Source organism: Pieris rapae, chromosome 6 (genome assembly GCF_905147795.1).
Source record: "Pieris rapae chromosome 6, ilPieRapa1.1, whole genome shotgun sequence".
In the NCBI taxonomy this organism is placed as follows: domain Eukaryota; kingdom Metazoa; phylum Arthropoda; class Insecta; order Lepidoptera; family Pieridae; genus Pieris; species Pieris rapae.
Window position 1 is genome coordinate 821,562 of NC_059514.1, and position 19,403 is coordinate 840,964.

General features: G+C 33.6%; 1 protein-coding gene across 1 annotated transcript in view; it reads right to left on the reverse strand.

Annotated features, from left to right (window-relative positions):
- LOC110996711 (ubiquitin-like protein 3) overlaps positions 1 to 19,403 on the reverse strand; it is a 127,025-nt gene that overhangs the window by 27,484 nt on the left and 80,138 nt on the right. The window lies entirely within an intron of this gene.

Consider the following 19,403-nt stretch of genomic DNA (forward strand, 5'->3'; position numbering starts at 1 on the left):
TATGTATTATTTGTAAGATTAGTAATAAATGAGTCAATAAAAAGGATACCCAAGCGTTTTTTTCTCAAATCGAACCTAGAGTCTATGACTGAAATGCATGACCGAATTTTTAGGTCCTATTAGAGGACTGAAATTCAAACCAGTATTTTAATTTACTCCTCCTATATATAAGTTACATAACAAAATGATATTAGCCTTCGAGTTATGTGACATTCAACATAGATTACCTAACATCTCTCGGGAAACCACAAAGCCAAACCAAGGAAGCATTAGCATATGACGAAATATAACATTTTTAAACCAGAACAACTTATATACGAAAATAACATTTGTTCATAAGATAAGAAAAAAATACTGCCATACTTTTGGCTATACTAATAATGATTTACTAAGTCGCTGAAATAAGTCAATCTTGACAGTATGAAGCAAATCTTACAAAATAAATTAAAAATATTAATAACTAGCTGCCCCGCAACTTAGTTTGGCCATAATATTTTTTATTTAGCTTATCTTGTTAGTAGATATGTCGCAGACATGTTTTCGACTCCGCCATGATTATTTCAGTGTGATCTTGAAGAACTGAGGGCTTGGAAATTTCGTATTTAGGAAACTCGTTAAACGTTTCATTCAGTCACTTCTCTGACGCAACTTTAGCGACTTGATTTAATATTGATATTTATTTAACTGTCTAGAGATTCAATTAACTCTCTGATTTAACTACTTTACTGCGACACATACATACCATCAAATGTAACATTCGTTGCCTTTAAGTTGCGTTCACAATTATTTAATTTTTCCTCCACAAAAGCATATTTCAGACTTCAAAGAAAAAATAAAAAGATGCATCGAATTAGTCTTCCATCCGACATCTGTCAGTCTCTTCGGTCAAGTTTGAGGTAAGCAATACGTTTTGCGATTCAATTAATGTTTAAAAACTCGTATCTCAAATAAATTCACTTGAACAAAAGAGATGCTGTTAACTACTTTGAGGTTGTAAGCACAACCTGTGCCGAGTATTAATATGACGTCACATCCGGGGGGTCGCAAGTCGGCCACTGTGCTACCCCCCTTCGGCCAGCTGTTCGCCGCGTCCTTGGCACATTTTAATGCAATACGACCTACGCTAAATCACTTTCATGTTTCATATAATAATTTGTTTCGTGTTAATGGGCTATTTCACAAAATTATAAATAAAGTGTTAAGTATTGATTATTGCATCAAAAATGACTTTAAAAATGGTAAGAGTTCAATAACATGTCAAAATAGTAATTACCCCTATAACACATTAGACCCGGACGGTGTTATAAGAAATCGCGTTGTAGGAGTATTCTCGTAAAACTTTTCTTTTTAACAATTCAAAAAGTAGAAACAAGTATTAAGTTAATTTATTTAGTTCACTTTCATAATACAATTGAAACAGTTGACAAATCATAATAAATTTCACACTAAATAAATATAACTTGAATTATCTCCACGGTAAATATCGCGATATATGAGAGACAGGAAACTCGTTATAGACGTACTACGCTATAGCGGGGATCTCGTAATCCATCTTTATCAACAGAAAAAAAGGTTACGATGACGATTATTTACTGATTATGTCAGTCACGTGACACAAAACAGGAAAGAATATCATCTCGTATTCGCCTGAACATGTCCCTGAGATCGTAGGTTCGATCCCCGGCTGTGTATTAATGGACATGACGGCTTGTGTCAGGCACAAGAACCTGACCACCGACTTTTCTATTGGATTGACAAATTATCATAAAATATATACAGAAAAGCCGTGCATGAGGAAGAAATTGTCTTTTACAATAATATCTTGGTTAGACGTACTTACTTGTTTTCCAATATAAAATTACCGGTTGATAAAGCAATCAGGGCAGGTCCCTAAGGGCGTACCATCTTGGGCGGATACTTGCCAACTAGGCTAATATCGATAAAGAATGATATAATACATAACCAACGGGATTATTTTTGTATATATGGAGAACTATAGTAAAATAAATATGAAATTAAACCGAGTTCAATAATTACAGTTTTTCTATAACTGAATAGAAATTATCTTACTGATCAAAAATTACAGTATACCATAACGGAAAGTCTCTGTAATATGTAAAAAACTACATATACCTGGGTAAACAATTATCATTTGAAGATAAAAATGAAGAACCATGAAGGAAATCTTAAAACGGTAATTTTCCCTTCATGTCCAGAAAATTGTCTTGGACACTTGCATCTTACCAACTCTCAATTATTATTTTACTGTACGTAAAACGTTTACTGTTAATAATTAATACACAAAATAAGTTAACCTAACAGATATCATGCTGTAGACACTCTCAACAATTTCCAGTCTTTATCGAATCGGTACGCTATTTTCTTCAAGGGCCCTAAGTGGAATTGGTTCGGAAACACTTCAGTTGTCAGCTGGTTCCACATAGTGGTGGTACACGGCAAAAAGGGAATTAATAAACGCTCATTTGTAGAATGGCGGACGTCGGTGATTCCAGGTGGAATTTCGTATTCTTTTACCTTTACTTTTTTAGAACCTAGTCTATCTGCTAAATTTATAATGCTTTTACTTGCGGCACGCTTGCAGTGCATACATGAATCTTGGCTGTGCTGTTAATATTAATACTTTAGGTACACCTAAAATTAGGTCATTCCAAGGTAAGATAACAATAAATTTTACTTTATTGCACAAAAAAGCCTTTGTCAAACTAAACGACATCTCACAAACAGCCTTGCATGCGACCTTGAGTCAACAAAGGTCAGGTTTAATAGAAAACTAACATTGACCCTGAAGAGAAAATCAATGATGAATAACTCTAGGCTTGTGTTGTACAAGTTTCAGAAGGTAATATTGTACTGAATTATAAATACATAACTGGCTCAGTACAGTTTTATTAAACGATATACATTTTACATATAATGTTGGTAACCCAAATGTACTACAAGTTGTACCATTTGTTCTTCCCTTGAAAATCTTCAATGTTATTTATAAAAATTATGCTAAATCAAATATTTATACTTAGTATTGTATACTCATAAACGTCAACATAAAATATGGTATATTATTTTTAAATTTACATTTACTAACAGTTCGCAACCCAAGGGCTTAGAGCAGGCAAGAAGAACTGGTAAGAAAGTCTCCGCCACTCTTAATCGCCAAGTTTTGCGTCATACAAATTGTTTGAACTCGAGTAAATTAATCCAGAGGTTTAGATCATATATACTTCTAGCTACAGAACAGGATGGATTTCGTACCTACTGTTTTCTAACCAATGGTGAGAATCCTCGACCAGTCTGACCACTGACTGGCCCAAAGGCTCCAGAGTGGCTAAGGCTTAGATGTTGTATGTAGCGCGTTTCAGGGTGTGACATAATCGCGGTGATTCAAGTGACATTGTCGCGCCAAAGTGCCAGTAGTGCCAAAGGGACCAAACTATTTCAATTTGTTTTGATTTTCTTTTTAATAATTTTTATTATTACTTTTTAGTAGTCCGTTCGATGTCCACATAATCGATTTTGACTGAAGTATAAATTACATTGTATCAGACAATATAGATTGAATATGTAAAAAATATAGTTATGTTTATTTTTTTAGGTATTCATTTGGAACCTAAGCTCTAAGACGCAAAACATTTTCAGTCAGCGACTCATTCATTATCTCAAATATAATAAATATAAAATTAAAAATGTATTACAACAGAATTGTCCTCGTATTCTCAGAAAAATTCTGTGCCTAACAAAGGTCCTTATTGCAACAAAATTATAACATTTCACCTGTAAAGTATGAACATAAGAAATGCAATAAAGACTGTGTCTTTGAAGCTTTTTGCATCTTTTTCATTTCCATAGATTAATATTTCTATTATTAGAGAGAGAATATAAAACTAAAAAATTGTTGATAACTTAACGTAACTTATTACAACAGGATATTTTGAAAAATATAAACAAGATCGCATTTTAGCTACCGCAAGTACTGTTTGTTTTTTTAATTTTGTAAATCGTTTTTATTTTGTGCTGTGTGCTATTAAGTGAGGAAATAAAAATGTATAATAAATACATAACAGTTAACTTTGGTTAACAGTCAGTAAAAATCTTTATGTACTTAACTTTCAGGGTCTGGTGTATAAGGAGGCCGCAGTGTAAAAATCTTAATTCCTTACCTCCGTAGATCACCAAACACAAAATAATTTACCTGCAACAAAAAACAAAAATCAATATATTGAATATAAATTAACAATGTTGGCTAGTAGTGTGGGAGCCCTTCGCATCTTCATTTTGGGAGAACTTCCGAGAGACCAGAAAAAGTAGATAATGTCTTATATAAAGTAATGGAACTAGGCTTCTAGCGTACGCCATATTAGAGAAATTACACGAAATAATGATGATAAATTGCGTGTAGTCTCCACAAGCAACAACCCTCTATTACTAGGAGGACATAAAAATACTCCCAAAATTTCCGAAGGTTTATGTATCTCTCTAGCTTAATATTGACGTAAAATATGGCTTTATGAGTTATCCATTCTCAGGCAATACATCACGCGCGAAGCTGTAAAGTTTTTGATTAAACTTTTATATCTAAAAATTCAATCTACGAGTTGTATTCGCCAAACGGTTCTCTCGCCGATGAGATAGTTCACAGGCGATGTGTAAATTTGCTGACTCATCACTGTCATTGCGCGTTCGCTTTATTGGTAGCTTGTTTAACTTGAGTGAACTGCATAAAACTTGCAATGATAAGTTATTCGCTTCGCTTGTAAGATAAGTGTTTATATCTTAAAAGCAATGACACACCAAACAAATAAAAGTCGTCTTAATTTAATCTCAAATTCGTATCATTTAAGATCCTATGAACATCCACATGCTTTGAATTTGAAGACGATGACTCAAATCCATCATTTGTCCATAGTATTTTAGAATATGCCATACAAAATTAATTAATTAAACAGTTCTGGGCCTCACATAATACAATTAAGTAGGTCATTAACTTTCTGTGCTTGACATGCCATCGACTGTTTCTTTTACCGTTCGAGCGAATGTTAAATGCGGACATAGAAATAAAGCCCATTAATGCACCGTCGGGGATTGAACCTACGACCCCAGGGATGAGCTGCATGTTGCAGCCACTGGGTCAACACTGTTCCTTATTCAAATATGTCATATACCTTCCTATGACTTGATTATCCCCATATAACGGCGCGGTGTTGCCTCCCTATAAGGCGGAGATTTCTCAGCTTATATTTCTGTAGTGTGAACTTAATAACCAGATGTCAAGAATTATTATAAATTTCTGATTGATGAAATTTTGAATTGATTTGTGCGAAAAGATAAACTAAATCACAATTAAATTCGTGTTCCAAGATTTTTTATTATTTAAAAAAACGGTTTTATGAGTATATTCCTGAACGCGATTTACTGTACATATCACATAATTCTACGAATCAAATCGCTTCATGCTAACATAGAATCTAGTTAGTTAAAGCGTTGCTGAAATCGATAACACAGTTTCATATGGATCATATCCCATAGAGCTGGCATATTTCATTATGTGATTTTTCATCTTTTACCGGCTTGAATTTAATATCGTAAAAGACATCATATGGGATTTGGGATCTAACGTTAAATTGAATTTTCAAAGACAAAACCCGAAAATATAGACCTAGTACTGTCTATATAATGTTAAGTTGATTAAGTTATTTTCAGATATATCGCTGGAAGTCGGGTTAGTTGCACATTTGAAACTAATAAAACTTTCAAATATTTTTTTTACAGAACAGATTTTTTTTACAAAGGTCCCGGCTGAATTTTCGGTTACGCTATTTTAAAATCGGTTACGCTACGCCACCGATCTCGTCAGAGATATCTGAATACGCAGTATGCTATCTGTGCCACTCTAACGCGTATTGGCCGCATCTATATTACGTCATCGTGTTCACAGATTTTCATCCAACAAAATTGTAAAACTATGCTTTAGGTACGTGCATAAAATGCGTATAAAGACAAAGAACATTAATTACACAGAAACCGCGTCGTGATATCCGTGAAAATCGGCCTTAACCCAAGAAAATCCGTTAGGAAAGTTAAGCGGTGTAATAATGATTGGAAACTGTAAACGACTGCTATTTCTTAACTATTACTACACTATAAACTAATAACTATTATTACACTATATATATTTTTTATGAATACTTCAGTCATTTAAATAACTAGCAAACAGTGTTTGCCTCAAAATCTTTAAGCACTAAGCTATCGTGGTTGCTTCCTAAACAGACCTGGAAACGAAGCATCATTTCAGAGAGGAAACTGAAGTGACGAGTGAAATAAAGAGAGCCGCCCAGAACAGATCAGGCTGGTTTTCTACGCTGGATACCGCATGACCTTAACTCGTACAAGTTCTAAGTTATCGTGGTTTTCGAAAGAATTTTTAAAATAATTCCTATATTTATATATAAGATTTCTATTCTATTCTACACACGTACAGTATTTGTCACTGAACTTCTCACGTCCTCCACCACGGTTGGACCGAATTGAATGAAAAAAATATTATTCATTTGGGCCCTAGATGGTTTAGAATCACAAATCAGCCCGGCCGATGGCGATGCAGTCTGTAACTAGGTTATTTATGTACAATGCATGCTGTGGATGTGTTCATAATTAAACTTCTAAACGGCTGTATTTTGATGCAATTTTTCGTGTATTCTAGTTGAGTTGAGAATGGTTTACATTATTAGATTTTTTGTATGTATGTCTGTCGGGTCCGCTAGTTACTTTGTGATTTATCAGTATCATGCTATTTAAAATATATCATCAAAATAAATTTATATGCTTTAATTTGAAGAGGAAAATATATACTTGTAACTTAAATATTAAGTGCATTCGTCAGAATAATTTATAACGCCAGCTCTTCCGTCATATTAAAAGAATTAAAACATTGTGACCGTCACAAGACTGACACAATACCAAAAATACGAACGACGCTTCAGTCACCCAAGGATATTATTAAAATATATAACATTATAAGCATAATATATTTAACATTTTGAAAAAGTTAATCAGAAATCTGATAAAAACCTTTTATGTATAGCGATAGTACCTGTGAGTTCCCAACTATAACGATGAATTAAATTTAGCTACAATATTTTCTACTTAATACAAGAACAAAGATAGTGAACAGTTTTAAAGGAATAGTCGCCATTCTATTTAATTTTGCGAACGTTATTTCGTTAAAATCTGTTGTGATGTTTTCGCTTGGCACAGATTCAACGGTCAGGAATTCTTAATTTCTCACCGTTGAATAATGAAATCTTCGAAAGTAAACTCAAAGCTTTAGCGTTTTCGTTATATTTTAACTAAATTTTAATTGAACAATTACTTCGCGCATTGGAGCGAGTATATACAAGTCTTTATTAAGGAATAATATGTATATTTATGTATTTAGTAATCCTACAGCTAACAGAGATTATAATAAAACGAGCAATTACAATTAATATGCTAAATAATCATATACAGAGCAGTGACCTCTTACAGGGTATTAAAATTGTAGTCCCATACTCGTTCCCTAGGTCTAAAATCACCAATTATTTTCCAAATTCCTTCTGCCAAAACAAACCTAGGAGTTCAGGCACCTCTCGTTCGAATTCTTCGCGATTTTAACAGATTGAATACAGCTTACCCGGAGCTAGATATATTCGTTACTGGGCGAACCTAATTCGCTGTTTTGCTGATGATTTTTTTCTGCTTTAAGTAAGTACCAAAAAATCTTGGTAATTTTATTTTATTGTGTGTTTATCTTATATTGTATATGTTTTTAATTGTATTTTTTTAATTCCTATTTTTTGCTAAATTTTTGTTTACATTATAAATAATCACTAGATTTCGTAATGTGTATGATGTTGTAGACTTAATAAATAAGTAAATAAATAACCGAAGATTGAATACTTACAAAAAGTTCAAACAGTTACAAACGGGAAAAAACATCAGAAATTCTTCAAAACATTTTACTAAGTAATTACCTAATTTGGCTGTGTTGTGTGATGATGTAAAAGTGAGCGTGTAAATGTGTGTGTATCATGAAATCACCTGTAGATTTTGCGTTATGGGTATTCTTAATACTAATTTTATTTATTTGCTGCACAAACAAAGTAACGGTAAAATGTACAGCGTTTTTGTAGAAGAAAAGGAAGACAGCGATTGAGACCGATTGAGAGAGAGTGAGAAAGGAAGATCGAGAAAATATACACGATATTGGTTGATCTAGTCGTGTAGTAGTTTCATATCAGAACTTTAGATGGAAGTTCTGTCGCAGAACGTCTTGTGCAGTAAACGCAGATTATTTTTATTTTTATTATCATTAGCACGTATACGGTGTAAATATAGATACAGAAATACATGAAGTGACGGTTTTTACCTTAGAAATAAAGCCGCACCTCCTTTTGAAATGTACCAGGATGACTTTACACTACAATTCAGTAATAATTGTTAATAGTCCATACATTTTAAATTTGACTGTGTGAAACCCAACTGCTCTATAAAACAAAACATATATGCTACACAATTGCAATTAAAATAATTTATGTATGCAATTATGCCATGTCCACATGTTTCCTACATCCAGTTATTTATAAAGTTTTATTTTTGTATCAGCCTATAATCCAAAATATAATTTTATTCATAAAACTCAAGCACTAGCCAAGAACTGTGGAATCGACTACCAGTTCCCACTGGTCTCTCACAGGTGGGGGGGGGGGACCCCCATGTATGTATGTCACTCACTGCATAGATATAATAATAATAAATTTATTTGTCTCTTCACAATTTTGCATTTTACAAGTTTACATTTTGCAGGTGTTAGTTTGTAGAGGCTTTTTTTTTTTTTTTATTGAGGGGAATGCCTTTTCGCACAGAGTGTGGGACTCGCTCTTAAAGCCCTACCCACTAAACCCCTCCCACCAATCACGTCACTGTTGGGGTAACTTGGGCTCGCGTTAGCATTCTACCAAGAGACCCCGTGACTGGCTGCTGCAGCAACCATCTTCCATTACATTGACATCGCCTGAGAAGTCTTTACAGTAGGGTTGCAATTTCTTGCACCTAACACGTGATTCGCCGCCATGTTCTCGCTTGCACATATAACACAATGTGGTGCTTCGTCACATCTGACAGATTTGTGTCCCGCTTTTAGTTTGTAGAGGCTAGTAATTTTTTATATTAATTTTTTTATTCTTTATTTTACAAAATAATTTAATATAATCACAGTATGTTAGAATAGAAAACCGCCGTGGTTTCTATAAATGCAATAAACCTATGATAAGGACTGTAAAAGTCCTGTGTTAATAACCAGCAACCTTCCATCGCGGACGGAAAAACATGACTATATACTATGAAAAAATTAAAGTATTTGTATTTCTTCTTCAGGTTCGTAATTAAATATTTTTATTTCCTTACTAAGGTTGCCTGGAATCGCTTGTTAGGTGGTATAAGGCCGCTCGTTGTATCACTTAAAAGTTTATGTATCATCATTTGTGTTTCTATAAATGTAACAAAGCCTAAATAAAAAAATAAAAAATTAATACTACAACTGAAAGATATACTACGATAACCCCTGTAGGAAATTGTCCATCGAGAAAAAATTTCATAAATTTTAATATTTTTTCAATCATACTTTAATAGCTGAATAGACATACAAACTATAAAAGCAATCAAATGTGTAAATTATTTGATACCTTTTGTCATAAAGACAATTATCAAAAAAATTGTAAAACGTGCCCACGGCTCCCCTATACGTAGATATTTTAAATATTTCCACGCGAACGAAGCCAGGCATTGTATAAAATAAGGAGAACGCTCGCATCTGTTCCGTATATCACATAGTTGCAGGCCCTCCCACCGTCGCGTAAACGTGACGCGAATTTACGACCTCACCAAGAACACTAACTTTTACTTACTTACCGCGAGACTTTATTTTAAAAACGTTTATTTTACAACCCATTTTGCAGACGTAACTATCATTCCGTACCATTTTGTCGTGTAAAAATAAATAATAGACTTGTTTAACATTGGTGATAGAAAGTTTAATATTAATATTTTGATTTATGAAGTTTGATAAAATAGTATTCGAGGTTTTAAATAATAATAAATAAAGCCTTTAGTTTCTAATCTTTACGAACACTTAATTGATAAGAAAAGTCTATCTTAATAATTTTGTTTCAAATTTTATACACTTTTCCCATAATTATAAATTTCTTTTTCCTTACTAACGCTACCTGGAAGAAATCGTTTGTTATCCTAGCTCTACCCTTTGCCTCTTTAATAATGTATCTATACTAATATTATAAAGAGGAAAGGTTTGATTTTTTGTTTGTTTGTTTGTATGAATTGAATAGGCTCCGAAACTACTTGGCAGATTTGAAAAATTCTTTCACTGTTGGAAAGCTACATCATTCCTGAGTGACATAGGCTATATTTCATTTTCAAAAAAATAGGCATCCTTACTAAAATTACGATAACATTAACATTTGTTTATTATTTGATACAATTCTAACAGATGGCGCTGAGTTAAAGATAGTAGTTTGGCAAGACGACGTTTGCCAGGTCAGCTAGTATTAACTAAATGTCTATGTCTGATAGAGTTATATTTATATAAGTTTCATTAACTTGATGGTATTGTCGATACAATTATTGTGACCATGAAATTAGTATGCAAGCATCAACCCTCTCCACAGAGCACACACAAAATAAAACATTACCATAGACAATGTAAGCGACCAGTTGCCGTTGAGGACTATCCTAAAAAAAGGCAACGTTCGAATCTGGCAAACAAAAGGTTTATTTTTTTATGTCCCTAGAGATATATTCACTTCCCCGGGGACTTCATAACGAGGGATGGCATTGTCTCCACTGTCGCCCCCTCTATTTTATGCCCCCATAAATAGTCTCAGAGCGAACGAAAATAACTCGGTGATCGCACTGCGGCCTAACCGCGTTTTTGAATATCGTGAGGTGGTTACAACAGGAAACCAAATTAACCACTCATATTTTTAAAGCACATTATAAAAAGACTATAAACAAATGGATTTAACTTTGATAAATACCTAAATATAGATAACGCGGCTGGGTGTACCGCGAATTCGCGTTCACAAACAATTCAAAAACTAGAAACACGCATTTAATAAAGATATTTAGTTTAATTATAAAACAACACAATTGAAACAGGTGCAAAGGTATCCAAAACTAAGTATGAACTTGACAAATCATTATAAATTTCACACGAACTTGAGAAATCTGCGCGTTATATGCGGCACAAAAGTCGTGTTATAGTGGCGATAACTCTACGATTGTTTTATTAACGAACGCGGTTTTCTTGAAGAAACCGTAGTTTTGAACTAGTTTAAAAACAGATCGATCTACAAGGGATAAACAATAACTTAAAAAAACTCTGTTATGATAATTAACTAACTAAAAATGGCTTGCAAAATTACGTGGTGTTAAACCGCTCGTTGGAAAAATCGCCGTGCCGTTTTTTGGCCTCTCATTCAAGAAAACAACCCATTAAAGTTCTACGAAGTTAATTAGGCAGTTGGGAAGAATTTATCTTGCATAGAAGCAATTTCGTTGAGACAAGAAAAATTGAATGTTTACATACTTAATGAATGAACAACTTTTCTATTTGATATTCATTAAAGTACTGTAATTTTTATAATTTATGCTTGTGATGCATATAATAGTTTATTAGCCTAAAGTAATATATAATAAAAGTTAAAAAGCCTCCAGAAAAGTACTTAAATCATAACCATAAAGACCAAAATAAAATCGTCACCATACCTAATAGTGTGACTTCAGCAACTTGTTTAAAAACATACCACCAAGAAATGGCTCTAACGGCTCCAATTTGAGAAAGACGAAAGTGCTGTTTAATCAAGTGCTTCCGCATCAACCACATTCTCCAGATTTGGCCCCCAATTTTGGACGGGAATTTTGCGCTGATGAAATGGCAATCACTGAAACTGAAGTCTATTTTGAGGCTACAACTAAACTAATATTATAAAGAGGAAATATTTGTATGTAAGTATGTTTGTAACGAATTGGCTCAAAAAGTACTGGACCAATTTTAAAAATTCTTTCACCATTTTAATGCTTAATTATCACTGATTAAAAAAGGCTATAATTTCAAAGAAAATATCAACAATTGTTTAAAAAATAATTAACACCCGTGCGAAGCCGGAACTGGCCGCTTCCGGCCGTCAATAAAATTGGTATCGAAATATTGTATGACCGCTATAATCATTGTATCGCTCTCAAAGCCAACTATATTGAATAATTCAAATACAAAATCAATTATAAATTTAGGTCACACAATGAATTATTAACGTCAAAAAGCATTAAATGCTTCTAACCATATTTACTACCAGTTCTCAAATCAAATTCTATCAAAAAACGTTCTATGTCAGCCTACGAACGTTTCAGTATTATTAAAACATAGCTATCACTTAATTTATAACTAAAAATAACAATAAATTATAATAATTTATTGCACTAAAATAATAATAATTTATTGCGGTTAAAAAAAAGTCAAAGGCTCTTCGTCTACACCATAACCGCAGCGACTTTATACGCGTTTGCCTAAGTCTTACTGCTCTTTTTCATATCTTCTTTATTGCCCGATGCCCGTTGTTCCGAGCTAGATCGTTGCATTCTATTCAGCGCGGATTTACCATCCACAAACATAATACCACCCTGTCAGACGTTATTCTTTATTGAGTAAAGGAGCGAGGGCTTTCTTAATATGAAAATGACTCTTTACAAGTGTTTGTATATATTCATCTATTTTAATGACACAAGCGGATTCGATGGACGATGTCCTGTACAACAATCGTAATGTAAATCATTCTCGATTTCACCGGAACATACTAAAAATTTCATCAAAATCCTTCCAGCGATTTAAGAGTTTTATTACGAACACATGTACAAACGATTAATTTCTGTTTATTTGCTGTATATATACCGACTGCAGCGCTAGGACAATAGCAACAATCTGTCGGGCTAATTTGAATCTACACCACCTAAACGCATTTAAAAAAAAATTCAAGTAATCAATTCGGTTATTCGATTCATATATTATTGAATTATTTATTTGAAGAATTTATATATTTGTTCCATATACATGGCCACACAACCAAGCACAGACAAAATAATTTTTTTAACATAATTTTGCGCCTCGTTAAAATAAATAAAATATGTTTATTATGGAACATAAGATACAGGTATCACTTATTCCACGTCATTAAATTTGAATCTGTAGGCTACTCATCGGCAAAGAAAGTGTAGGCCGAGAGAAAAAGCCGGCTTAAAAAACTCTCGGTACTCTGTTCTGGAATCGAATCCCACCCCGGTGCCTATAAAAAGCCCTAGTACATAAAAGCTAAAAGAAACATTAGCGAATAATACTTCATCCATCAAGCCTTTGTTTTTGCTCTAGATATGCACATACATAATTAATAGAGCGATACGTTACATACATTCATAAATAAAGATCCCTTCATATTTCGCTGTATCAGCTCGGACCGATAACTTATTAATACGAAATACGAATTTTGATATTTGACTGTTACGAATTACTTTCGATTGTTTAGTTGAAATTTACATGTGATTTAATTGCTTTGCTTTGCTAAAATAAAAGTCTTGTCTTATACAGCTTTGCACTTCCTGCGCTCACATTATCAATTTTTGCAGTGAGACTTCTTTAAGCGCATGAGGGTAAAATTATACGGAACGTCACGAAGATGTGCAGCGTTTTTATCGAAGAAAAGGGATAAAGCGATTGAGAGAGAGCGAGAAAAGAATATCGAGAAAAATACACGCTGATGTATTCGTTTAGTAGTTACATATTAGAACTTTAGATGGCAATTCTGTCGCATAACGCAGATTTTTTAGTTATTTATAATTTTATCATTAGCACGTATACAGTGTACATATGGATATACATTTGCAAATACATATTTTGGTACATGATCAGTTATTGGAGCTTTTACCTTAGTAATAATTAATTTACAAAGAAAGTTCACTTCTGACAGGTGTTCTTTGTACGCACGCACTGTTTTCCTTATCCTCTTTTATTTTTTTTACAAACGAGGTATAAATGTTTTGAAAAGATCTTTTTAATACAGTTGCTCAAAAAGTGGCATATTGCAGGGAGGTATAGCGTTCGGAAAGTGGGCTATTACACACTCGTGCTTTTTCTTTGCCATTCCCGCACTCGTGCGTTTTCTTTGCCAACTGTCAAAACAATGTGTATTAAAAAGAAAAAACCAACCACGAAGGTTTTATTAAAAAGATTCATAGAAGTTTTTATGATATATGATTTCTAAATATTATAATAATTGGATTCAATAACTTCGGTTATGTTTCTTTTCATTTCATATCAATTAAAAAAATATTAAAAATAATTTTATAATATATGCAAATACGTATTTTTAAAAAGTTTACTAATAATTGGATTCAATAAGTTAGGTTAGGTTTATTATATTTCATATCAATAAAAAAAAAATTAAAAATAAAAAACTAACCATGAAGTTTTTACTAAAAAAATCACAGAAGTTTTTATGATTCATGCAAATATTTTAAAAAGAAGCTACTATTTGTTTAAATATCAGATTTAATGATTGGACTCAATGAATAAAAAATAGTCTACTGAAGAATTGGCTGTATGGGCCAAGTTCCCTTTGCCTACCCAGAATGGGTGAAGAAAAGAAAAATCAAGCTTTGCTCATATTCATTGCGGTTGCCGCTATTTTCCAAAAATGTTCTTTCGAGTTGAGTTATTTGTTGCACAAAATAAGTAATTTCGACGATATTTTATTTGAATGAATACCACCCGAACGCAGTATAATTGCATAAAATGCTTCGGAGAACAATTTACCGGAAACATATAAGTCGCTACATATCTACGTGCAACGAATTTATTCCGTAGAGAGAATAGAAAAAAAGCAAATAGTTTAATTAAATTGCTTAATTTTTTCGCAACTGTATTAAAAATAGTCGTTCAGTACACGTGCGGAACCGTCATTGCAACTTGTCCCGACTGTCAACCCTCACCTTCGGCTGCGCCTCGGCTCGGGTAGACATTCGTCGGAACTCGTTGCAATGACAGGCTTTCCGCACTTGTAATGAAATATACTATTATCTTGTTCCGCCAATGAAGTATCCTAACGCGTATACATACAGTACACACACGTTTTTTTTATTTCAGTTATATATTGTTCCACAACAAAGCGATATCTAAGGCGATTTTTACGCACCACCACTATGTGGAACCAGCTGCCCTGTGAAGAATTCCCGAACCAATTCGACTTAGGGTTCTTCAAGGCGTACCGATCCATGAAAGACACATGAGGCTCTGAAATTAAGTATCATCTAACATCAGGCTTCATCATCATTTGTCCTAGCCGTTTGGCCCATGTTCTTTAGAACAATAGTAATATAACCGTAAAATATTTATGTTCTGAACGTGGGCCTAGACAATTCTAGACATCAGTAATAACGTTCCTAAAATGTATTATATCATGTTTTCTGATTTTACTTATTTAGTGAATACAGCAGTGGGTGTTACATATATATAACTTAATAAACGTGCGTGTACCGCACAGTGTGTCCTAAACATCTTTCGGTCTTTGTTACCCAAATTAATTAAATTTCACTTTTGTTTTAATTTTTGAATAAATGAATATTTCTTAGGAAGGGTATGGATGCCCATGACAAATCCTGTATGTAAAGCTCCAACATTATGAATTAATATTACCAGTGGCACTACAATCTTGTTAGGTCTAGGCCTCAGATTTCTGTAACTGTTTCATAATCATTTGACAATAAGGTGATCAGGCTGTGACTAACACACGCGTCGACTTTTTGGGTGTGTGGTTTTATCACCATGTTTTCCTTCAACGTACGAGCGAATGCGCATATAGAGAGAAAATCCATTGGTTCACAGCCGGGGATAGAACCTACGACTGCAAGGATGAAAGTCGCAAGCCACTAAGCGATCACTGCATACATTCTCTAACATTGTAAATTGGGTACAGACATTAAAAATAATAAAATATAACATATTGATTAAGATAAATTAAAAAGAGCAGTGTTGGCCTGGTTTTGTCAGGCACAGAAGGCTCGTGATCTCTTGGCTATTAGAAACTATTCCGAAACAGATATAGAAATCTGAAACCTTACCGACAAGGTTGTAGCGCCATTGGTATATACGTATATTTTAAAACAATTGCATAGACTTTAACGCGGGCTATGCGCGCGGCAACCATAGCTAGAAATTTCGTAACAAAAATATAAACATAATGCGATAATGTAATGTAGGTGCGGCCAATACGCATTAAAGCGGGACAGAATGCATACTCCTTATTCAGATCTCTCTGTCAAAATCAGTGACGTAGCGTAAGCGCGGCCAGTACGCGTTAGAGTGAGACAGACTATATACTCTGACTGAGCCTAGTAGAGTGGGAGGTTGAATTTATAGAAAAGAGAATACAGCATAAATAAAAAAATATGATAATTGCATATGTTGTTGAAAAATGGCTATGCAATAGCTTTACCGCGGCAATCCCAGAATGCAACATGTTTTATTTTTATATTTTAGGTAGCAAACGGGCAGGAGGATAATTTAATTTTAAGTACTACTGCCGCCCAAAGACGCGTTGTCTCTGCGTTTGTCGTTTTGCCAGCCAAAGGTACAAAGGTAAATAAGCGACATCATTTTAGTTACAGTCAATTTGTGTGGCTAAAAACTCTCCATCCTACTCTCTGCTTATTAAACAAGATCTTATTATGCAAAAATATTGAATAACCCTTGATAACATCACACAACAGCGACACGCTCATTAGGGTCCATTTTGCCCGATCATTAATATCCGGCCGACAAGCCGGGTCCTAGAGACCCCGTTAATTCTTTAATTAACCCTCGCCACTGTCTGGTTTTCGAATTAGACGCGGTCTGCGGTGGGGATAACGAGCACAATTAATCTCTGCACAAAAAAATTGCAGTGTTGCCATTTATAAGGCTCCAAGGGAGTTTAGTTACAACGAATTAGCGGGCACAAATTTATTTTCATAGACTGTTAATTTAGTTTAATGAAAGGTATCAAAAATATTTACGTACAGAAAATCAGCGTGGCAGTACGTTTGCTACCCATACCAAAAATTCGGCACATTCGTACCAGAAAAAATAAAAGACAATATTTAATGTGACAAGTAGTTAGAAACAAACCTAACATACACAAAGAGATGAAAAAATAAATTTAATATAAAAACTAAAGGAAAATCGATTTCAAAGCTTGAGAATAGCAACTATCGATATTCAGTGCTAGCTATCAGAATGCTCAAACTGGCAAAATCTTACGAAACGAGTTCTTTTGAAAGGGGGGAAAAATGGGGTGATAGTGTAGTGCTTGTGGTATGTAGTGGGTACACGAAAGGTCCTAATCAAACAAAAACGATTCTCCAATGACAACACCCAATTTGTACGCTCTTTTCTTGAGTGAGATTCCTAAGTCGAATTGGTTCGGAAATACTTCAGTGGGCAGCTGGTTCCACAAAGTATGAATTTAATTACCATAATAGTTTGAAAATGAAATTACATAAGTAATGCGCAGAATCAAAATCAGCAACATACAAGAGAGTTAAGCTCCCGTCAACACGTGTCGCATAACGAGTGGCATCCCTATCCAATATTGACGTAACATTCAATTAATATGCGACCCCACACCCAGGAGAGTGGATTATAAACCTGCTACGCTAGCTATCAAGGGTTACCACGGTTAAAAAACTGTCTCTTAGGGCCAGTTTTTTGATCCGTAGTTAACTCAACTATTGGTCAAATATCGTTACTAATAGTTAAAATTCAGCAAAATGCGTTTTTTGATCCGTGGTAAGAGTTACTAATGGTCAAATATCTAACCATTAGTCAGAAAAGTTAACTACTCAGTGTAGGAAGGTTAAACAAGATGGCCGCTGGTTATTCATAAAGTAACAGCTGATTGTCACAGAAATCAAGCTATGATAAATACATTTATTATAAGAAAAAGCAAAAAATTAAGTAAATTGTGGTGGAAAGAGCATTTAGAGCGTGGAAAAGAAGGTTTCCCTGCATAGGGTCACAATTAAGGGTGGCTTTAAAAAATGAACCTACAGGCTATCATTGTTGTATATTGCATAATATATTTATATAAAAGAGGGAATATCTGCCGAAAGACGATAGAAATTCCACACTTTACCTTCCATAGCAGAGATTTAGCAGAGCATTAGAATCATTTCTAGCTACAGAACCGCGGTAGTAAATGATGAAGTATATTAATAAATAATATTAAATTCATCATGTATTTAAAAGCCTATAATATTAACTCATATGTAACGTACTTGCAATGAACTACAGCTATACATAAGTAAGCGACCTAGGATGTTCTTTAGGACTTTCTATTACATATATGAGTTAGCATCAATCTACTTTATTACAAGACAATTTAAATAAAACATGTGACTAAATTAATAAAATGTTTAATTATAACATAAATACAAACAATTTTTATTAAAAAAACAATACATGAAACCTTAAAGCAATTTAATATATATTTACTACCTAATTGTCTCTTCTTGCATTTCACTTGCATGGATTTTTGGCGGGCTTCAAATCAAATCATTTATTCCAATTAGACCACCTAAAATGGCACTTTTGAATAAAGATTATTCTAGTTGCCGCTTCCAAAAGGTAGTTTCATGTGGAGAAGAATGGGCAAGAAACTCCACAGTTAAGTTCTTTTTTTTTAAATAAAATTTAGAATATTTGTATACATAAGTTAAATAATTATATGTGAAGACTATGTACTCCTAAACTAATATCACTATACAGGTCTTTATTGTAGTTAGTAATACTAAAATAATGTGTTTGTAGTATTATACAACAAAAAATAATATGTAAATTTAGATCTGCAACCAATTGATTTTGTCAAGGCTCTATGATTATCCTATGAAGCAGGACCAGTTTATTTCACAGCATTCTTCTCTTGAATATAATCCTCTAATTTGGATTATACTTGTTTACAAATGTAAATTTTCACTTATTGCGGAGTTTTAATGTCACAGGGTATTTTATTGTAACTTTTAACCCAATATATACATATATGATGTTTGAATTTTGGCTAATCTGAAAGATGGTTCAGCTACTTCATCTTTATTTCTAGTAATGAAATTATGTCTAACAGATTCGTGACAACAAAGTTTATAACTGGCTCTGACAGCTTTTTTTTGAAAAATAAAAATGGATTCAATGTCAGCAGCCCGACCCCACAGTAAAATCCCGTACGAGATTATGCTTCTTTGTGCAGCAAATGTTTTCGATT